This window comes from Pipistrellus kuhlii, unplaced genomic scaffold (genome assembly GCF_014108245.1).
Source record: "Pipistrellus kuhlii isolate mPipKuh1 unplaced genomic scaffold, mPipKuh1.p scaffold_m20_p_2, whole genome shotgun sequence".
NCBI lineage: Eukaryota > Metazoa > Chordata > Mammalia > Chiroptera > Vespertilionidae > Pipistrellus > Pipistrellus kuhlii.
Genome location: NW_023425515.1, coordinates 13,496,121 through 13,520,788, shown reverse-complemented (window position 1 = coordinate 13,520,788; position 24,668 = coordinate 13,496,121). Strand labels below are relative to the sequence as shown.

General features: G+C 34.3%; 1 long non-coding RNA gene across 1 annotated transcript in view; it reads left to right on the top strand.

The window, feature by feature from the left end:
- The window catches only part of LOC123652816, a 68,854-nt gene that overhangs the window by 5,671 nt on the left and 38,515 nt on the right, over positions 1–24,668 (top strand). Inside the window, exon 2 of the long non-coding RNA XR_006742312.1 lies at positions 16,821–16,881. This is a non-coding gene — a long non-coding RNA (uncharacterized LOC123652816). The remainder of the gene's footprint in view (positions 1–16,820; positions 16,882–24,668) is intronic.

The window sequence follows — 24,668 nt, the reverse complement described above, 5'->3', positions numbered from 1 at the left end:
TAGTATATTTTCTTGACAACTTGATTCTCCAGTTATGCATCTAACAAGAGGTTAATATCCAAAATTTATATAAAATTTATAAAACTTAACAGGGACACAAACAAACAGACAGATTAGAAAATGGGCAAGGGCCCTGAATAGACATTTCTCCAAAAAGGATATACAGATGATATATAAAAAAAAGATGTTCAATGTCACTAAAAAGTAGAGAAAGGCAAATTAAAACCACAATAAGATGTTACTTCATCAATGATGTGAAAATGGCTATCATCAAGAAATCAAAAAACAAGTGTTGGTGAGGATGTGAAGATAAGGTACCCCCTATCCCCATTCGTGAACTGTTAATGGTAATGCAGATTGGTGTAGTCATTGTGGAAAACAATATGGAGTTCCCTCAAAAAAAATTGAACTGCCCTATGACTCAGCAATTCTATTCCTGAGAATATATATTGGAAAGAATATATGTACCCCTCTGTGTTCATTGCAACATTATTTACAATAACCAAGAATTGGAAGCAGCCCAAGTGTCCATCAGTGGGTGAGTGGATAAAAGAGCTGTCGTACATTTACTCAATGGAGTACTATTCAGCCATAAAAAGAAGGTAATTTAACTTTAGCAACAGCATGGGTGGACCTAGAGAGCATCATGCTAAGTGAAATAAGCCAGTCAGAGAAAGACAAGTATCATATGATTTCACTCATATGTGGAACCTACTGAGCAAAATAAACAAACAAAATAGAAGCAGACTCATAGATAGAGACTGACAGACAGCTGTCAGGTAGGGAAGGGGTCACAGGGCTGGGTAAAAAAAGTTGAAGGGGTCAAGAAAAAAAACACAAATAAACAAACAAAAATACTCATACACACAGGCAACAGTCTGGTGATTACTAAAGGGGAAGGGAGATGTGGGGAAGTAAAAGGTATTATAGAGGGAAATAAATGGTGATGGAAGGAGACTTGACTGGGCAGCAAGCACACCATATAATATGCAGAGTATATATCATAGAATTGTACACCTGAAACCTATACAACTTTATTAACTAACGTTACCCCAATAAATTAAATTTAAAAAAAAAGACAACTTTATTCGAATGGGTTTTTCTTTGCCTTTTATATCTTGGGTACTTGAACACTTTCATCTCTATCTCCACCTTTTTATCAGGAATGACATCAGATATAGGGAAACCATGGCCAGGATTTTTTGAGTTTTGAAAGTGATACCTTGGCATCATGATCTTTTCTGTTCTTTCAAGCCTTTTAGTTTTAATTTTTTTAAACTGCTCATAGTTTCTGGTTCTAAGATTACTCCAAGACATATCTATTTTAAACTTTTTGAGGTATTGTTTTTTACTTGTTTTCAAGCAAGGCCATTCTTTCTCATATTTATTTTTTGTGGAATTTTTATTTATTAGTCTGTCCTCTAAGAGTACAAATGTGTCTGCGGTTTTCTTCTGGCCTTTCAGTTGCATTAATTTGTTCTGTCTGGCTTCTCTTACCTTTATTTCTGGAAGGTGTGGTAGATTTCTGGATTCATATCTCATAATGTGTTACTTTGAAGTGAAATTCCTGCACAGTCTTTCATTACTCATTTCTGGTTGCTTTAAGGTTCTCCTACACTGTTCATTGCTGACACTGTTCTCCTGTCAGCAACGATTTTTACTTCATTTTCTATAAAGTATCTGCCTCAATAAAGAAGTAAACTTTTTAAATCTCAAAGCTAAATATGGTATTCCTCAATATCAGTGTTTTCTGTGTTAAATTTTGATATATTGAATGACAATTCGCTTTGTTATTGTTCTCGTCATCTCAATCAATATTTTCTTGTCAGTCAGATATAAATTAGTAAGAGCAAATTTAATATGTTCTTGAAAGTAATCTATAACAACACAATGTAGCAAGATTTTTACAACATTCTCTTGTACTATTTCTGCATTAGAGGCAACATCACAGGAATGTGGCCGAAATCATCTAGGTTTAGAAACACTTGAATCAACATTTAGAATTCTTGTCTCCTGTGGATAGAAAAAAAAAGATCAATGCTTACTAAATGTTATTAACCTTTTAATCACTGTGATGCATTTACCAAATCAATTAAAATTATTCATTGGTTGATTAAAAATGAATAGTTATAAACAGAAATTTAGAAAAGCAACATTGATACTTAATTCACACAGACAAGTTGATCAATAGATAACCCTAATCTCTTTCCAGCCACTTGGGCAGGTGCTTTGGGATCCACAGAGAAACATCTGACATAATTCCTGCTCACCAGTAGCTGAGTAGCATTAGAGAGAATTAGCTAGCACACAAAAAAAATATTTTTAGAAACAGGCAGAAGGTTAAGACTTTTTCACAGGATAAGCCATTATCAAAGGGATATTATAGAAGTGCCAACATAGGTGAAAACATTCTGAATGCATTGCTACTATACATTATTTAAGACAAAAACATCTGTTTGACCTGGAGTGATGAGAATGATCGGGCATATGTTTAGGAATTAAGAAGTCTAGCCAAATGAATTCACTGGTAACCAGAAGGTCTGGGGGCCAATTCCCTATAGATGTAACAAATTCTAGGAGAGTAATTATGTCCAAATGGAGAAATTGTTAGACCCAATCTGCCGCATGGGGATGGGCTCAGCACTGGAGAGAAGATGAGATGGCCATTTGAGTCAAGTTAGGATCATTCCAACAAATCCTTCCAAAAGAAGACCAGTCTGGCATTATTTCTTTTTCCCCACTGCAATAACTGGCTGACCATTCAGCAGCTACATGCAAATTAGGCTACATTTACTAATAAAAGAGATAAAAATTTCAGCATCAAAACAGTTCTAACATAGTCCAGGAGTTTATAACTTAGAGCAGTGTGCCCTGGGAAGCTTTCTGCTCATTGATTTTTTTCATCTTGTTATTCAACAACAATAACATCCACAGCTTCACATTGTAAGTTTACACATGGAAGGATTTTATGGTCCTGACCTGGAAGAGGAATAATCAATCCCACCCACATTCTGCTCTTTAGAACTCAGCCATCAGACCAGAACTTGCTTGGGTAACTCCAGTACATGTCATCTATCTGTGTCCCCAAGAAGAGTCGCAACCACTAAATCAGATAACACACTTCTGTCGTACATACAAAGCTCTGAGTCAGGCATTGTGGTGAGCACATACATAACCAAGACACACTTTGTCCTTCAAAAGTTTTAGGTAGAACTATATGTAAGTAAATGTTAATGCAATACCAAATGAAGTATCCCTATAACAGAGGGATAGAGAATCTCTTGCGAAGGAAGGACATCCCAGAAGAGGCAATATTTGAGCAGAGCTTGAAACATAGAGAGGGGCACCATCAGGTAGAGATGGAAGTGACTGCATGAAAAGTGACATGACAACAAGTAGTTATTAAATGGTTATGAGAGTCTATGATAGTTTCAGAGATAAAGATGTCTGAGGGAGATTTTGAAGCTACCACATTACAGACTTTTAATACCCTGTTTATAGTTCAAGAGCCATTTCAAAATCTGTAGCTTATGCATAAGAAAGTAGTGTTCAGAACACATTAGAGTTAAAGAACTAAAGGATAGAAGTCTTGGGAAGCTACTTGAACTAAGGGAGTGGGAATAGAACTGTGAGAACAATTAGGCAAACCATTTGAAAGAATAGATTTGAAAATATTTTGAGATTATGTACATTGGTGATGAATCCAGATATTATGTATTTTGCTAATAGATGTTCTCAAATTTTAATCCTTGGGAATTATTTGATGAGTTCCAAAGAGCACTTACAATTGATTTCATTAGCTAAGTGACTATTAAAATCTTCCCAGGCAAGAACTTTTTTTGGGTTCAAGCAATGACGTCTCTAGAAGCCTTGAACTTCAGAGAAGCACAAGAGACATCTTCTATTGTAGCCACACATTTCCATATTTCGAAAAAATAATCTGAACAAGAAATAACACGGGATAGAATGCCTCCCCCTTTCTAAACTCTAACTAGGCAAATATATTCCTTTTATCTTCAACTGCCTTCCCTTGACCAAAACATTCACTCAAAATTCTCTTCTAGACATTATCAGGATACAGATATTCATTGTAAATTTTGCAGAAAGTTAAGTACATTTTAGAGAGTTTGAATGCTTTAGGGGTCTTTTTAATTCTAGACTTCAGTGACAGAAAGAGTAAGCCTGGGGTGCTTCTGAAATGCACATTAAGTCTCTTCTGCACATTAAGAATATTCATTAGTTAACATGATCTCTGGGAATGAGGGTTTAGAGAACCACTTTCCCCATTTTTTATGATGCAAGGGAAGTATTTAAATGTTTAAGGACTAAAATAGCCTCTTGAACTCCCATTAGACCTGCTAGTAGCAATTTACCAAATGCAAAACTACAAATAGTATTAATGTAGAATCTTTGAGGCCTGGTTTCCAGGCATTCTGCCCTGAGAATATTTTTCATCAGCTACTGAAAATGTTACTCCACTAAGAAGATAGCCTAATTCTTGTTAAGGTCAAAACAAAAGATCCCCATCAATTCCTGCAGAGAAGAGGTAACAAAATTTAGGTAACAACCATAGTGTTATAATTCATATGTTACTTTCAGATCAATAATTTATTTAAAAGAACTCCAACTTTCAGAGAAATCTTACTTTCATTAGCATATATATGCTATGTTTAAGTAAGTTGTGACTACCAATTGAAAATAAAGTACAATAGCATAATTCAAATAGAAGTGCATTAATTATAATCATCAACTATTATGGTTTTCAAATGAATTTTAGTTACAATGGGTTGTATTTATGTGCTTTGAAATAATTTGGTCTAAGGTGGAGCTTTCCTTTTAATAATGCATACATTTTCAAATAATAAAGGCAGAAGGACAGGACATCCTAAAATTACTCAGGGTTAGTTACATTCATTGGTTCCTTTTCTTTGATGATATTTAGAAAATGAGAACTTTTGAAAGTAAGTGGGGCCTGGCCAATGTTGCTCAGTGGTTGAGAATCGACCTATGAACCAAGAGGTCAATCAAATCAGGTTCAATTCTGAGTCAGGGCACATGCCTGGGTTTTGGGCTCAATCCAACCAATTGATGTCTGTCTGTCTGTATCTCTCTCTCTCTCTCTCTCTCTCTCTCTCTCTCTCTCTCTCTCTCATCTCTCTCTCTCTCTCTCTCTCTCTCATCTCTCTCTCTCTCTCTCTCTCTCTCTCTCTCATCTCTCTCTCTCTCTCTCTCTCTCTTATCAGTAAAAAAAATAGTTTAAAAGTAAGTGGGAAAAGGATTGATCAGGTATCAGGTGAGCTTAGGCTACTCTCTTATTTGCCACAAAACTTACCTGAGCTTTTAGTTTTATCCAGGATAACCCACTCTATCCACCACATAGAGTTATTCTGAGGAACAATTATTACATGTTCAGCATTCAGAGAGAGAGAGGTACAAATATCCCTGCCATCTTTCCATTATTGTCAAACTATGATGGCTTAGCTGACTTTGCTCCATGACCTACATTGTGTCTTTCTGATCACTCAGTTTTGTAAAGTAGTCTTGTTACCAAGTCTACCATTTTCTGTTTTCACCACCTGAGAGAATAATGCATTTCTGCATTTCAATAAAGTGTTCTGGAACAGTGATGAAGATAAAGAAAGAAATTTTATGCTATAATTGTCTGCTACCACAGGCTTTCACTTTCTTTCTCTCTCTTTACATTGCAATTCTGATTGTATTATACCACCGTACTAAAATTACCCATTGATTTCCCCCCCCCCCCCAAATATCTCAGTGTTTGATTTTGGCATTTCTTCAAAGTTATTTCATGTTCTAAAATCTATGATTGGAATATTAAGCTAAAAATGTGTAGTTATCAGATTTTTTTGGTAAGGTTTATTTACTGAGTTCAAATAAAACCATAGCTAAGAATGTTATTGATTAAAAAAAAAAAATAAAGATGAACTCCTACTGACTTTTTAATAATATGTGATTGAAGGGAAAATTGCTGTTAGTTGACTATTTAAAATTTCTTATAACCATTTCTCCTTCTTTGTAGAGTGATACTAGAGAAGGACTAAGTATTTAGGATACATAAATTATTTAAATAAAACTACATAAAAGAAAAATGTAGCAACCTCTGAAGCTAAGTTTGGGTGAAATACATTTGGTAGTATTGGAGATTTGATTTGTAAAATAGAACAAATTTCATATAGGCATGATAGGAATAGACTAAACAGTTATGATTAAATAAAATTTTATCAAATATCTTGAAAATTGTGAAGGACTTGGTGGGTCATCAGTGCAAATATTGATTAGGATGAATGAGAATGTTTGTGAGTGTGTCCTTGATTCATCTGGTTTGTTTGTATGCTACTCCTTTAAATTAAAAGGATGTGTCCTCTGATTCCTTTGTAAATGTAAGATTTTCATTCACCTTCCCTTATAATTTTCCCAAAGAGGGATCATTAAAGTTTCCTGAAATGTATAAAAAAAGTTTAAACAATTTAGTTATTTATTTATCACAAGAGGCCCAGTGCACAAATTCATGCCCATGAAGGGTTCCTTAACCTGGCCAGTGATCAAGGTCTATAGCTGGGGACAGATGCTGGGAGGTTGGCCAGCCAGCCCCAGTCACCCCTCATGAGCAGGGGTAGGTAGAGAAGCCCTGAGGGGTGATCAGGACTGGCAGCTGCCACTGGCACCCACTGACAGCACTGAGTAATCGGGGCTGGTGCTGGGTGCCACAGCAGGTGTGAGTGGCTACTTCAGTGTCAGCAGTGGGTGTGAGCGGGGCTGGCACCTGCAGCGGGTACAAGTGCCTGATGGGACCATGGTATGCAGGGGCAAATAATTTTCAGTAACCAGCACAGGCTTGCCCCGATGACAGCAACTGGTGCCCTGCCTCGGGGTGTTACTTCCACTGTGGCTGATGCCTGCCATGTTCTGCCCTCTGCTGCCTGCTGCCAACACCCACCATGTTCTGCTTTCACCCCCTTGTGGTCAGCACATCTTATAGCAACTGGTAGTTTGGTTGTTTGGTTGTTCTCCTGTTAGGTCTATTAGTATTTGTATATTAGTATTTGTATATTAGTATTTATATATTAGTATTTGTATATTAGGTTCTGTAATACCCATAAGCTTCCTAGTTCCATTAACACTGAGAACATATTTGGAAAATACATGTTAGTTAAATTAAATTGAAAAAATATAAATAAATCTTAAATTATGTTAGAGAAAGGACATGTTTTGTTTAGTGAAACACATTTATTGATAGTACAAAGCCTTAGATCTGATGACTCAAAATATATCTCTAACTCAGTAGAAATGTTGAAGAACTTGGCATGTTAGAAATGATGGGATGATAACTTAGTTTTGATTACAGCAAGACTGAGCTGAGCAGCTGTTGGAGATTGCATAATGATATGTGAGTTTCTCTTCAGGCCTGTAACATATTTCCACTAATATAGATTAAGAATGTCTGGATGAACTATAATTATCCCTGTGGCTTTTGCATAACATAATTAGGTCTTTCTATGCAAAATACTTTTATTAAGTGAAAAATGATATTTAAAAGTTATGGAAATGGCTACAAGAACCATTCCACTATGGATGGAAATGTTGGCACTCATAATAGTATTGTAAAAAATAAAAAAAAAAACATCTCTTTTTGTCATATAGAGTTTTCAGAATTCAAAGTCTTGTTTCTCTGACAGACCCGTGAAGGATGGTTTCAATTATGTAACCCTTTTTCTGGGGTTTGTGCACTGTAACCAGACCACAAAATGGAAAATGTAGTCTTTGTCTGCTTTACATATCATAAATATAGTAGTGAGACCAGCCTGTCTTTTTTTTTTTTTTTAATATATTTTATTGATTTTTCACAGAGAGGAAGGGAGAGAGGTAGAGAGTTAGAAACATCGATGAGAGCGAGTCATCGATCAGCTCCCTCTTGCACACCCCTACTGGGGATATGCCCGCAACCAAGGTACATGCCCTTGACCGGAATTGAACCTGGGACCTATCAGTCCCCAAGCCGACGCTCTATCCATTGAGCGAAACCAGTTTCAGCGATACCAGCCTGTCTTTAAGTGCCTGATTGCTATTTAATTACTCAGCATTCAGCAACCCAACAACAACAACACAACAATAAAGAACTCATGTCAGGGTCTTCTTATCCTTCCTATCACATAGGAAAAATGTGACTTATCTGATACCTTTTTATAACTAGTTTAACTAAATGGTACTCATTACATGTCTTTTATTTTCACTTTTATTTTTCAATATATACTTTTATTGTTTTCAGAGAGAAAAGGAGAGGAGAGAGAGTGATAGAAACATCTGTGATGAGAGAGAATCATTGATTGGCTGCCTCCTGCACACCCTCTACTGGGGATCAAGCCCACAACTCCAGCATGTGCCCGCAATTGAAATTGAACCAGAGACCCTTTAGTCTGCAGGCTGACACACTCTTCACTGAACCAAACTGGCTACGGCTCATTACATATTTTATAATTATTACCTTAAAATGCATAATGAGAATGGTTATATTGATCAATAAAACTATGAAAGCAAAGTATTTGCATTCATTTTGATGTAAATATTTTAAAACAACTTATGTGGTAAATTTTTTAAAAAGTTAAATCTGGGGTGTACAAATGGGAATTCCAGCTTTGAAGTTCAGCAGTCTATTCCTAAGCAAGTTTCCTAACCTTTCTGATCCTCTTTTTATCATCCACGAGAGGCCTGGCGCACAAAATTTGTGAATGGGTAGGGTCCCTAGTCCTGATTGGGGCTTTCTGGCTGCACGACATTCATGCACTGGGGAGGAGAGGGATGTCTGTCAGCCCAGCCTGCACCCTCTCAGATCAGGCCTAAACTGGCAGTTGGACATCCCTTTCACATTCCGGGCCTGCTGGCTCCCAAACATTCGCCTGCCAACCTGATCACCCTAACCACTTCTGCCTGCAAGCCTTATAACCCCCTAACCACTCCCCTGCCAGCCTAATCATCACCTAACTGCTTCCCTGCTGGCCCGATCAACCCCAACTGCCCTTCTCTGCTGGCTTGGTTGCCTCTAACTGCCCTCCCCTGCAGGCCTAATTGCCCCCATCAGTCCTCCCCTATAGGTCTGGTCCCCCCACAACTGCCTTCCGCTGCCAGCCCAACTGCACTCCCCTGCTAGCCTGATCTCCCACAACTGCTTTCACCTGCCAGCCATCTTGTGGCAGCCACCTTGTGACCACATAGGGGCAGTCATCTTGTGTGAGGGTGTGAAAGTCAATTTGCATATTACTTTTTTATGATATAGGATACCCTTACCTTGGTGGACTACTGAGAAAATAAAAGGACATAATTTATGTGAACCATCATCTTAAGAACGTTTTTATTGAATTTGACTTTGAAAAAGAATTCACAAGAAATATGATAGAGTAATAATATAATACAAATTATATTTTATATCCTCTCCTTTCATTTCACAGGAAAGTATATAGAATAGATTATATGACATTTTTTAGGAGATTACCACATTTGAAGCTATCTTTATTTATAAGATTGTGAATTTACCTTTAAGAACAGAATAGCTATTTCTTCCATTTTTTATCTTCTTTAATTGAATTATTTAGCTGTCTCTTCTTTAATACTCTGTCTGCGAACACGTGAATATCTTTAATATTTATATAATACTTCTGAAAGCATTTCTCAATTATTTTTAAGCCTTTTTTGAATATTTAGAAGTTTTCTTTTTCTCTTTCATGCTCATATTTCAAACCTAGTATTTTTGTCTTGTAAAACATATCTTTAAGATATGGTTTAAAATAGATCTAAGAGTCATCAGAGACGAAGTACTTTTATACTTTTCTGTAAGTTTTACTTGTACTTAATCTATTGAAATTAAGCATTTGTATTTAGTAAATTATTTTACCTTTCAAAAATGCATTTGTCCTAAATAATAAATTAAACTTAATTTATTTTATTTTTTTATTTTATTTTTTTTTACTTTTTACTAATAATATGGGATTTTTTTTTACTGGAACACTCAATGTTCTCCTGGGCAGGATGGTTTCCCTGGATTCTTTGTCTATCAGAGTCAAAGAATGAAACCACAGAGGGAAGTTGGCATAGCAAAGGTGGAAATCTATTGAAGAACAAGTACAGACTTCCATGTAGGGAGGGGAAAGAGTCCCAGCAAGTTCCTCCTTCTCCATTTTATAAAGGCTGCAAGTCCCTGTGTCCTGATATCCCCTCTGATTGGTCACTATTCCCTTTGATTTGGTCACTATAGAAACTCCTGAGCTTGAAGGTCAAACCTCACAAGGGACATGTGAGGCCCTCCTTCTTTATTTTGTAAATATAGACCTTTGGCTACTCCAAGATCTCTTGTCTTATGGAAATGTAACTGCTGCCTCTCCCTTGTCTTATGAAAATGTAACCTTTGTAACTCTATAGCTTTTGGTTTCTTTCACTGACCCCTTTAATTAAAAAAACTTCCTAAACCTCTTTTTTTCACCCCTAAAAATTCCTATTTTACTAATAACCTATAGTTAAATTGTCTTACTTAATAAATTATTGCACTTAACCAATATCTATTGTTCTATTATCCAATGTTCTTACTATAGAAATTAAATTGTTAGGGATTAAATACTGGAGATGATCAGAATTTGTTGGAGTCATCCAAAGAATCATTGGGGGTGGGGGGGGGGAGAATTTTAATTATAGTTTTAAAAAACATTTGATGAGTACCTCTTTGTGGAATGTGCTTTCCTACTTAATTATCATCTTATTTCAATTTAAGGATTGAGAAATTGAGCCTGAGGAAGATCAAATACTTTGCTCAAAATCAGTTTCCCAAGTCCATTGCTCTTTTAACTATACCTCGAGGGGGAGAGATTTCTGATAACTCTTTTCAAATATGTAACATACCAATAGCCAGAGTTTTACTCTGACATTGAAGAACTTACAATTCCTAATATTCTTTTATTAGACTTTATTATTAAGAATACTACTTACAAATAAATTTGAATTAATATTTTCAGAAGGTCAATAGGAAATAACTTGCATATACCAAAGCTCATTACATTTATATATGTCTCATTACTTTAAACAGCAACATGATAATCTAAAGTATGGATATGTTATACTCTATTAAAACATTTTTGTATTCTTGGATATTTATATTCTTTCTTCTACATTATTTCAAACAACTCTGGAATAAACACCACTGTTTATGTCTTCTTTTGCAGAAGTGGTATTGTTGGTTAAATGATGAATTTCTAACTCATGTCTTCAACAATTTCTTGACAGTTTATATTTCTACCAACAATATATTTAAATATCACTATTAAGAGAAAATGCAATACATTGAACAATACATATAATAAAATACATCATGTGTAAATTTGTAATATGATAACTTGAATGATATACACTGAACACCTTTGAGTAAGGGAATAAACTGGGGGAGAGGAGGAAGGAAAACTTCTTTATAGCAAATATGTGCGTGTTATTTGAATCTTTTACATTGAAGCTGAGTTTATATACTGCTATGTGTTTTAAATAAAATAGAGGAGACTCACATGTCATTGATATACAGGTACAAAATAAGCAGTGTGAAAGCCTTAAATCTAAATTTCATAGCTATAATATAATGGCATTCTGATTAAAATATTTCTGAATGTATTTTATGGTCTGAGACTCCTCATATGCACTAGCATATGAATCATTTGTATAGATAAAATAATAAAATAATAATGCTATCTTGGTTTCCAGAACAAATCATTTCCATCTGTACTACTGCATAAGTATAATTCTGACTCACCACATGAGTAACATTACATATGTTTTTTAAAGTCTCTATTTGCTGAAGATCTTAGAATTTCATATGCTTTGCCTATGGTTAGTTCTGGCAAGAATAAATAGGACAGCTAACAGAACTTTAAGCTGTATCCAGAAATAGTGCCAACTGAATTTAAACTGAATATGTAATTTATTTCAGTTGCTTTCTTTTTCTCCCTAAATTCTGAAGTTCAAAGTTTAACTTGAATTTGTTTTCTTAAGTTTAGCTATAGTCAAAGTCCATGAAAGGGCTTATGTCTGTCAATAGTTGACTTAATAGATTTGTCCTATGCTGACACCTTGTTCTTTTCATGATAGGCTGTTTTTATAATATAGGTTTATAATTTTTTTTTGTGGACTCTACTTTAATATTGAATTAGAAAGTCATGGGCAATTTGCAATTATTTATAAGCCTTAGGTTTTCTAGTAAGGCTTTGTGATAAGCCCTTTATTCAGTAATTCATTTATTCTTCCTTTTGTTCCTTCTTGAATAACACCAGTCATGCCCATTGGTTTATTAAGACAAGAGTAGTTTAGTGGAAGTTAGAGATAAGAAATCAATAAGTTCCATAAAATATCAGAGTTGCTATATGAGCACGTTGTATAAACAAGGATAAAATGACTAAAATTTCTTATACCAGGATCACTAAGAAGCATTTATTTAAGTGTGAGAGCTCCAGTAGAATCAGGATGGACACATCAGAATTATTCATGTACTGTTAAAACATGTAAAAAGGTTTGGTGAGGGAGAAGAATGACAATAAGGAAGTAAAGTAGGGACTAGATCTTGAAAATCATCAGAAGTCCTGAGCAAGTCCTTGAATTTTTTCCTTTAGGTAGTGAGGACCTACATAAAGGTTTTTATAGAGACCTTTGGCAGCAGGGCAGAGAAGAAATGACTCATTCAGATAATACTGAGACGTGAAATGAGGTGAGAAGTAGTGCTGATAGAGATGTGGGGAGGTGAGGCAGGACACTGTAAGGAAGTAATATTGATAATGTTGGGCCAGTGATGAAAACTGGAGGACATGAAAAATGCAACAGTATGGGTAGATGTCCAAACATCCATCTTGAGTTAATGGTTGCATGGTGATGCTACCCACCAACAGGAATAGGAGGGGAGGTTTTGGAATAAAGGTAAGGAGCTGAGTGTTAAGCTATGTTTTATTTGAAGTGCATATAGGGCTGCCCAGTGGAGACACCAAGTAGCCAGTTGCATATGTGAACCTACAGGTTAGAATACAGGTTAGAGATATTGATTTGTTGGTCATTAGCAGTTAATAAATGGAGTTTTGGTGTTATTCAAGGCAAAATGTTGAAGGGAGAAAGAATAAAATTTAAAACAACGATGTGGAAAAAAAAATTAAGAGGAGGAGGAGCCAGTGAAATAGCTTGCCAAAAAGATCTGTGAGATGTTGATATTAAAGATTAACTGGGGACCTTAGCGAGGTCACTATCAGTAATGTAGTAGAAGTGAAAGCACCCACTCAATAGCATAGTAGAATTAAAAATAAATGGAGGAGTTCAAATGAAAAAGTCATGTTCTCTTTTGAGGAACTTAGCTGTGAAAGGAGCATTAATAAAGGGGTTCACAGTATTGATTGTCAGTGAGACACATGAGTATTATTAATGATTTCTGCAAAAGGATCTGGTAGAGTGAAAGACCAAGAATGCAGAAGACATGAAAATTATGCATGAAGCGCCCAAACATGGTGCAGTAGAATTTTGAGAGCTGGCTATTATATTTATTATCAAAGACATTCTGTGGTTGATAAAGCAGAAATTATGGTATTTTACATAATTGACCTATAGAATAAGTATATTTAAATGATCTACACAACAAGTATTTTTAAATTTACAGAGACAACCTTGCCAAAACAATAGCCTTCCCTCCCATTGTTTTCTATTCACCATGGACAAATATGCTTCTCCGTAGACATACACTTCTAATAAAAGGTACAATCTATTTCCTTATTCAAGCCAAAAACCCAAGTCATCCTTGGTTTTCTTTCCCTAAGTTTATTGTCCAAATATCTCCACTACATTTGCTTCTGTCCATCTTCACTCCTGCATTCTAGTTGAAAATATCAGTATGCCTGCACTACAACAGCAGCCTTCCAACTTTTCTGACCACTTATCTAGCACCACTCTGCCCTGCACTTCCTCATTTACTCTCCTCTTCACAGCCAGAATAAATGTCATAAGATGTTCAATCAAGTCATGTCATTGTATGGCTTAAAGTCTTTGATAACTCCAAGTGGGCAAGTGGTAAATGTTGACTACTGTCATCATTATTAGAAACTCCCTCTCCCTTTCTCTTTTGGTTGTCCCTTTTCCTTCCTTTAAATTTCTAATAGCAAAGCCATTGTTAAAAGAAAGCAATGAGATTATTTGAACCATATAATAACTGATAGATTTATGGCAAATATAACTAGTATCAATATGGCTTATTTCTGTTGTGAACATTTGACTCCTAGTTAATGCCTTATGTGGATGAAATGGGAGTAAAATGTTTTTATATTACTGGTATTTTCTTTACACACAACCCCCCCCCCCCCAACCAATTCTCAGTAATAAGTAAGATAATTAAAGAAAAAAACATATATTACTTTTTTTTTCTAAGCAGATGACAGATAACATTCATGTATGCACTCTGTGTTTCAAGGATATAAATCAGAGTGATAATTTTAAATAAAAATAACAAGTAGAGAACTTTCATATTTGATATTTTGAAAAATTCAAAGCTCCCAAACAAAATTTATATAATAGCAGTATTTTACCATACATGTAACTATATAATTCTATTTTGAAATTATCTACTATAAGCAGAATACTTAACACAGAGCTAAACATAAAACAATAGTTAAGAAATGATGTGCAGAATGGATCTCATGGTCATTATTTCACGCTTCCATGTGAAATCTCCTTACTCATTTGCACATGTAGAACTTTTCATCTCTCCAGCATACTTTTAAGCTTCACACTGAGTCTGGAAGTTGACACAATTAGTTCAGTAAGCAAATAAAAGATTCTTTTTAAAGCACTCAATGGAAAAATGTGTTCTTTTCAATTTTTTATAGATTTATCAATGCACAACATATGTATCTACATGTCAAAATACTCAGATGTTTAGCTAAGTATGTTGCAGGCCAAATATATTTCCAAGATTAAAGAAGTATATCCATTGGGTACCAGACATGGTCTTAGTAGAAATGCATATCAAAATCTTGTATCTAGGTTATACTTGCATTCATTATCATTTATAGGGATGGAAATGTACTATATTCAATACTTTAATGAATGGTGATAACCAGAATTAAGCTTCTTGAAGTGTTGTGGGGTCAAACCCTGGATTCAGAATAAGACCCCTGGAGGCTGATGATTGATTAAAAAAAAGCAGACAAGAATTTATTGAAATATCTGGCCAGGATAGACGTGAGAGCACTTCACACAGGTGGTCTCCACATGACTATGTCACTTTAGGGGCAGGTAGTTATTTTTAAAGGTTCTGAGAAGGAAAACCCCCATTCTGCAACAAACTATTGTTTGGAATTTTCTGTTCCTAGATAAAATGTTGCTTTCTAGTTTGGTTAGCCCATTTGAAGAATGATGAAGATAAACTTAGCTGTCTGACCTTGTAGGACAGAGACCAGATATGCCTACAATCTCAATAATGTGTCAGGTGCATTTTTTTTTCTTTTAATTGGATAGAACTGTATTGTTTTCAAGGCCAGCATCGAGATAACCTCTAAGTGAACATAGGGCTGGCTCTTTAATAAAAAAAAAGGAAGTTCTGCCTGTAACCTTGCTTAGAACTTGAATTCATCCTCCTTAAGCCCATCCTGCGATGAACAAAGCAAGTCTCTCCAAATTCTCTCCCTGCATCGTCCGACCACTTGGGAACTCTGCAACAGTTCAAACCATAGGAATTTTCCTTTGTTCTAAATTCTAAATCCTAAAGACTATATTCTAAAAACTGGGGTCAGCCCCAGGGTCGTTCCCAGTCACATCCTTCTGGACATTGGAATGTGGCCCTATCTTGCAGAAGCAGAACTCACTGGTTAATCTCTAAAGGTTATGATCCCAGGCACAGGAAAATTGCCTTAGAAGGTTTAAATTCAAACAGCAGTTTTTACCTGAGTTGTAAATATATTCTTAATTTCTTATTTCAGAAGGAAGGCCTCTTATCTGTCTTGTCCATTATCATGTTCATTATTCAGTGCCCAGTTCAGTACCTGGTATATATCAGACCCTTAATAAATGGGTTTTAAAATAATAAGGTGGAATGAGATAAGCTAAAATCTTGGGATTTAGCATCTGGTCATAGAACTCTCTCTAAGCTAGATCTTGCTCTCTCTAAGCTAAGATCTCTACCAAGCCATTTCTCCTACATTCTCATTTTCCTCACCTTTTAAAAACAAATTTTGGGATAGATGAGAGTTCTTCTGATTTTATAAAATAATTGGCAATTAGAGTATTACATCAGAATAACCTTGTAATCCCTATCTTAAATACATTTGCAGAGGTGACATAATTACTAAAATTCTAAATTAGTTCACCTAGTTTATGTACTTAAATATTTAGGATACAGATTTCCTCTTATCACAGTGAAACACTATAATATAATTTCCCTCACAGAAGTTTTGCACTGAAAAATAAGAACATAGTGGTTCAGTTTCTTGACTTTGTTTAAGGGATGTATGAAGTCAGAGATCAGAAAAATTATTTCTCTTATTTGCAGTGTGGTTCCTGTATGTCAGGGTTGAGTTGAGAACAGGCAGCCTGGGGCATCTAGCGCTAAAGGTGGTGTGTGAATAAATAAAAGGACACACCTAATTCCTGAGTTTAGATAGTATTCATATTAAATTAAAATCATGAGTCTGAATGCATTCTTATACAAATCTGAGACAGGTATGAGTCAAACATCATATGCAGTTAACATATTATAAAATGCTGTATAAAGTATGTCTTGTTGATCTTCCTCAATCATTCTAATTTTTCAGATATTCAAGAATTTTACTGGGATAATCGTCCAAATGGAATTCCAAGAATTTTATCCAAATGGTAAGTAGAACTTCTTATTATATTGCCATATTTGTTCATCACTAATTAATATGAGTTCCTGAGTTCTGAAATGAGAATCATGAATTACTGTTCTTCACTCATATTTTAACTGTTTATTTTTTTAATAAAAATAAATATCTCTAGAATTTCCTTTTATTTTTAAATTATCTTGTTGGAATGTAAATATATGGCATGTAAATTTGTGGACTACTTATCAGTTTTCTCTAAAATTCAAAATGCAGTAAAGTGCCGGAATTTAATTTCCCTGCTACTAGCAAACATATTTTGTAAATCATATGTAGGTAGGATTGTATATAGAAATACACATTTAAATTATCTTTCTAGATAAGTGTGTTATTTATTTCTTCATAGTAAAATTATAAAAAATATTATTTATGAGCTTCAGTATACACATAATTATCTATTCTTTAAAATAACATTATACTCTGTACCTCATAGATTATGACATAATCTGCATTTTGGGATAATCTGCATTAAGAGTTTATTTTCCAAGTTTTGAGATAGGAAATATGAATCATTATACATCCTGTAGAACCATTTGAAGTAAGTGAGAACTGTCCCCCTTGAAACTTGCTGCTGAGGTTTGTGACAATTATGGTGACAATCAGCTGGGCTCTCAGTCCTTAAACAGTGTTGGGTGTGAGGAAGATGTCTAAAATCAGATAGTTTATCTGTCCTCCTGACCCAAATAAGGTGCTTTGAAATTGTTTGTGTAATATTTGTAATATCTGCTCATTTCACATGATAGGATGTTCACAATGGACAGATTAGATACATCTAAAAACATAATAACCATATTCTCATCACCAACATAACCAGTTAACCCTTTGCATAAATTGGCAAATGTTTTCAGTATATGAACACACTGCCTACTGTATGAATTCAAAAGATGAGAGTGATGATGATGCAAGGTTTAGGTTCACCCCATTTGCCCCAAAATGACCCTCTAGCCTGAGTTTGAATCTTTGCCCACCACTTCTCTGAGCAGTTGACTTGCTAATATTATGTTACTGGAGGCCCAATACACAAAATTTTGCCTTGGCCCTCACAGCCCCTGTTTCATCTGGAAGGACATTTGGCTGTTGGTCTAACTAGCATATTACGCTTTTACTAGTATAGATACTTGAATAGCTGCAAGCTTATTCTTTTATTCAATACTATATACAATTCAATATTTTTTTTATTTATTTGGGAATTTGGAGAAATGCTCCAAAGTTAGGATGATCTACAGTATTATTTCATTGCTTCCCATTGTTTTAATATTATTAAGGAGGTTACATCCTATTGGAACTTTTACAATATCCTCTATGGTGATATATATATATATATCACCACACACACACACACACACACACACACACACACACACGCACACACTAGAGGCCTGATGCACAAAATTAATGCAAGAGTAGGCCTTCCTTGCTTTGTCCAGAGGACATTCAGAAGAACATCTGGTCTAATTAGCATATTATGCTTTTATTATTATAGATAATCTTTTTATATAACCTATTATTTATATATTGTATTTTATCACATATATAATATATTATAATAATATAATTATGTTATATAGAATTACATATATCAATATGATTTATAATCTTGAAAAACTCACTAATAAAATAGGAAGGCCAGAGATGGAGGTGGTATTTGCAATATTAAAAAAAAAAATTTCATCCAATTTTCTTTAAATTATGTTTTAATTTTATTAGGTCTAGTAATAATTAATGTCGTTTTCTAATACTTTTTTAAAATCGAATTTATTTAAACAATACAACAAAATTTAATCAACAATATAGTTGCCGTTGTTTTCTACTACTTGTGCCCAATGCTCAGGAAGCATTTTAATCCCTCTGTTGTAAAATTCTTGTGATTTTGATGCAAAAAATTCGGTCAATGCATTTTTGAGGCATTCTTCATTATTAAATTTTTTTCCAAGAAGAAAGTTTTGCAAAGAACGAAACAAATGGTAATCGGAAGGGGCAATATCAGGAGAATATGCAGGTTGAGGGAGAACTTCCCATTCCAACTGGCGCAGTTTTTCAGCAGTGATTCTTGCAGTATGCAGTCGTGCATTATAGTGGTGAAGAATTACGCCCTTCCGATTAATCAGCGCGGGTTCTTTTTCTCTTAAAGTTTGGGCTAACCTTTCCAATTGGGCACTATACACTGCACTTGTAATGGTTTGGTTAGATGGTAAAAGTTCATAATGAAGAATTCCTTTAAAATTCCACCAAACACACAACATCACTTTTTTCGCATGCAAATCAGGTTTTGGCGTGGGCTGCGGAGCCTCATTTTTGTCCAACCATTGAGGCCACCTTTTCAAATTAACATACAGCACTCATTTTTCATCTCCGGTAACAATTTGCTCTAAAAACGGCAAACGGTTTTGACGAGAGAGGAGCGAACTGCGAATTGTGACTCTTTGATTACGGTTGTTGTCGGTCAACTCATGAGAAACCCATTTTCCAAAATTTTGGACTTTGCCAAGTGCATGCAATTGATTGGAAATTGTTTTTTGTGAACAATTTAAAGTTGTCGCAAGCTCTTGTTGGGTAATTTGAGGATTTTGCACCAAAAGAGCTTGAAGAGCTTCTTGATCAAAATTGGACACACGGCCTTGACCACTCTTGTCATCTAACGAAAAATTTCCCTCGCGAAATTTCTCAAACCAACGCTGGCATTTTCTGGCGCTAACTGCATCTTGACCAAGAGCACTACAGATGTTTTTTGCAGCCTCACTTGCTTTTCTTCCTAATTGGAACTCGTAAAGCATGCAGTGCCGAATATGCTCTTCATCCGCCATCTTCTTAGCCCTAGTTTTGCAACAAAAACTAAAGCAAACACAAACTTTTTCAAGCAAAACTTGTTAATTGCACTTCACACGTTCTGTAGATACCACGTGTTTGAAGGTTATGTCAATACAAGTCAACGCCAAGCAAGATTTTAAACGAATGTTTAAAAACGACATTAATTATTACTAGACCCGATACTTATTGAGTTAATTTTCAATCTGACATTTTCTAAAGCATTGTCTACATGTTATTAGCTTTTCATATTATTAGTATATATTAATAAATTAATATTCATAATTTACAAAGTTGCTGAGTAAGATTGACAGTCTGCCATTCTAATTTTTGTTATTTTCATTTATTTTTTATGTCAATAGTTTGCAAATTGTATTAGTTCTTTCAAAAAGCCAAAAAAGCTGGAAATATTTATCCTTTGTTTTTTAAAATTAATTCTGCTGAACATTTTGTCTATTTCTCATTCCATTCTTTAAATCTTTAGATTTATTTCTATGAAAATGTCTAAATATGTGTGACTTGGGTCATTTATAATAATGTTTGAGTGTGATCAACATCTTAAATGTTTGGAAAGTTTAAAACAATATGTAACTCATCTAATATACTAGCTAAAAAATAATTCTATCAGTTTAACACATGTAGGCATATTATTCATATTTCATGTTCTTATATTCTGTCTACTGGACAGAGATGGGGCTATAAAGTCCAAGTAATCTATTTGGATTTAGACTATAGAGATAAAGCTACCAAATATAAGCTGGTGGGTTATCTTAGATAACCATATTTAGAAAGAGAAGTCTTTTGAGAATGGGGAAGATCTACTACAGTGGGAGTAACAGGAGGGCCAGAGAGAATGCAGAATCTATTTAGATCCCTTTTTCACACTTTTGGAAATTCGACTTTTGGAAATGTTCTTCTATTTTGAAGTGCCTAGTGTCCTTCTTTCCGAAGGCAATTTCCACTATCTTCCACTCTTTCTCCATCCAGGACATTCACTCCATCAGATTACCTTCTAGGTACTTTTACTAACCTCCTCAATGTGAAGTATAATGACTTTCTTATCTGGTGAGTTATTATTGTTGCCCCTCCCTTTTTAACAACTTTACTGCAGCTTTAAAAAACCAAGATAAATCCATGCCAGAATTTTACATTCAATGTTTATCCAGCCATCCATCAATCATTTATTGAAAATCAACTATGCTCTAGGAACTATGCTAGCCATTAGAAAAATCTGCCTCCTGCCGAAACCGGTTTGGCTAAGTGGATAGAGCATCAGCCTGTGGACTGAAAGGTCCCAGGTTCCATTCAGGTCTAGGGCATGCACCTTGGTTGTAGGCATATCCCCTGTTGGGGGGTGTGCAGGAGGCAGCTGATCGATGTTTCTCTCTCATCGATGTTTCTAACTCTCTATCTCTCTCCATTCCTGTCTGTAAAAAATCAATAAAATATATTTAAAAAAAAAAAAAGAAAGAAAAATCTGCCTCCTGAGGACAGCTAGCACGTTTAATCTCTATGCCAAAGAGGTCTTAATCTGCTTGAATTCTCCTAAGGTTTAGTATCTCCAGTTGGCATTAGTATATCTTTGATTTGGTAACCTGAAGATAACCAGAACTTTAATAAGCTGAATTTTTATCTCTAACCTGAACATTCTATCATTCCCTGTCTTGGATGATGGTTGATAGGATTCTGTGCTAGAAACCTAATAGGCTCTTTATAGAATTCATATTTTAGCTATACTCTACTCTCTCCAACCCTTAACCAACCTTTATCAAAACCCTATTGATCACATATTTACATTTAACCCCAATTTTCTCTTTGTAAATCCTATTGATCACATATTTACATTTAATCTCAATTTCTCTTTGAGAACAGAGTGCCTGGATGGTGTCACTGTACATTCAAAATTAGTGAAAAGGGGAATTGGGCCTATTATATCTTGAAAGCATAATTGTTTCTCTCATACTGCGTTCTGTTATTTTGTACTTTTATGGTCCTTTTGCATAACTGGTATCTTATTTAATGATCAATTCAAGAATCAATTTATCATACCCTTTTATCATAGTTTCCTTTAGAAAAAGTTTTAGCTACAAAAACTATTCTGGCCTTTAGTGCATCTTTAGATTTTTTACTAGAAAATTACGCTCTGTTAAATAGGAAAACAAAATTATCCATAGCCCCCAAGACACCACTGTTATATCATTGGAAAAAATGTTATTTGTTAGTAAGATTTAATTTTGGTTAAAATTCAAATGTTTCAACCAATAATATAAAGAAACAAGAACAACCTGCTTATAGACAGTTTCTGAAGGAACATAGGGAAGTTTCTCAATATGCAAAACTCAGCTGAATGGGAGACTTGGTTTATTTAATAATACAACACTGGAAAACTGGCATTTATTTAGTTATTTATTATTTAATTTTAATTGGAATAAGTCAGAAACACCTAATAAATCAAATATGGCTTGTAGTTTTATTTTTTGATGAAAGGCTATAAGCATGGACTTTAAAAATTCAAAAATTACATATATAAAAGCCTTAAGAAACAGATATTGTCAGGGCAATTCATAATGTATCAGGTTTTTCAGGTTTACTTTCCATATCATTGCAAGAATGTTGTCAAATGAAGAGTGAGTCAGGTTTTCCTTAAGAACACCATTCGAATTTCCATGAAACACTGCTGTCCTAATCTACAAATATGGCTGCCAAATTTTTTCTTTAAAATATGTCATTTTTGCAACATGTGGATTCTACTTTATTTTCTTCATTAAAGAATACCACTTAATAAAGTGCTTTATTGTGATCATTACTGTGTGCCAGTCAATGGAGAAAAGTTTTTCATCAGTGTGAGATAGTTACCAGACATAATATTCATCATGGGCACACAAAAGCTGTCTATTGATGCATGATTTTGCTGCTAACACAGGAGTGTTTGAGTCCCCGCCCCCAGCCCCCACCCCCCCTTTAGAAACTTAACAGCCATACTTTCTGCAATACAAAGTCCCAATGATTTTGTGCTCAGGAATCTGCCTGCATTATTACACAATAGAGCAACTAAACCATGATGAATGGTTTAGCTCCATTTCCTGTTCCTTCTCCCGGGTGCCTGTGCTTCTCACACCTCTATCCCTTTCTTGGACTTATCTCTGAAGTCTGTGGGAGATAACTTCCTCCCTTTGCTTGCCAGCAGGGGGGCCCATGTTTCCTTGCTTAGGAGCTGCAGGGCATTTGTTCTCCTCTGTTTACAGCCAGTGGGAGGGTCTCTTTCTTCCTCACAGCTGCCTTTTCATCAGCACAGAGGGAGAATCCAAATCAGAAATGATCTTAATTAAATGTTTTCTGTAGGGAAACACCCATTCCACAACCTTGGTCTTTCCAACTCTCTTGAAGTGTCCTTCCCTACCTTCTATCTTGGGAAGAGTGCAGACAATAGACCTAAGCACAAAAGACAGGGAGAAATATTTATCCGGGTACAAAAGGTGTTTAGAAGACCTACACTTATTTGCATTCATTATTGTGAACATGTACGACCATGTGAGGTGCTATCAAAAAGCTTGGCTGAATATCTTCTTCTATAATATTTTCAAATAAAATTTTATCTCCCTCAAAATTATGAAAATGCATTTAAACATTCAAAATAAGTATTTAGAGCATATTTATTTTAGGGTTTGGGTTTCCAAGAATATCTTATGCTACAATGAGTTATGAATACTAGTCTTTTAAAGGGCCTCTTAGGTTTATTAGCTTTATGCTGTTAACATTTATAGATACAATCCATTTTATACTTCTTAATGGTGTACAGATGCTGTGAGGAATAAATAATAATGTTTGGTTAACATTATAAAGAGTGAATAGTTGTCTTTACTCTCTATTTTCAAAATTGCAATGTAAATCTTTTAATATTATTTTTCTTGAAATATGAATAAAGTTTACATTTCCTTAGTAGTGAAAAATATTTTTTCTATTATGTAAAGAACATTGACATCATTAAGCAGACAATACCTATTTAGTAGATTTTTAATCATTTTAGCTGAATAGTTCTTTACATTGTTTAATGCATTTGAAATATTTTGAGGTAGATACAAAAATTAGAATTTAGTGAATAATCTTATTACTTAAAATTGTAGTTAAGAGTTTGAAAATGAATATTTTATAATTATCAATTGTTTTAGAAATAATTTTTATTATTATAATAAAATGCAAATATCTGTCACAATAAAAGAAATATTATAGTAAGATGAATTGCAACTTCTATTTATATATAATTGTAATTTTAATTATAAATAATCTTTATAATTTTCATAGTTTTACTTTCATGGATTGTTATTTAATGATTAAGTTATAAAATTTAAAAGAGTAAAACATTTTGAAGTAGAATTTTATAAACAAATATTTTTCTATTTAATAATAAAATCATATATTGTAGACTGTGAATATATTTGCATCATTTTCTATAACAGTTTTGAATTTTTAAAGGCTAAGTACTTGTTTCATTTTATAAAATAAAATTAATAGGATAAAAATTTGCTAAATAATTATGAACTTTTACTCTTGAATAGAAACACTTTGCAAAATTCAAATTATTTTAGTGATGATCTAATTTTTAAAATAATCATTTAGTATTTATAGAGTGATTATGGTGAAAATTTCATGTACAGATATATGGTCCTGTGGTTTGGGGCTTGTTTTTGTTCAAAAGGCATTGTTCTATGTGAATTAGACATGCTTATTTTATAAAGCCTACCTTTGTCTAATTCACTGCTCTCTGAGATTTTCTCAAGGGACATAAAAATAGAAAGTCACTCCTTTTAAGAAAGACATTTTCTTAAGATAATAGAACACTTTTTGAAATGTAATTGAGGTACTGGTATTTTAATGTCCATTTTTTAATTAAAACATTTTAATGGAAGAACACTACGGCTATTTTCTTTTTTCTATCTCAATAGCAGTTGATTTCAA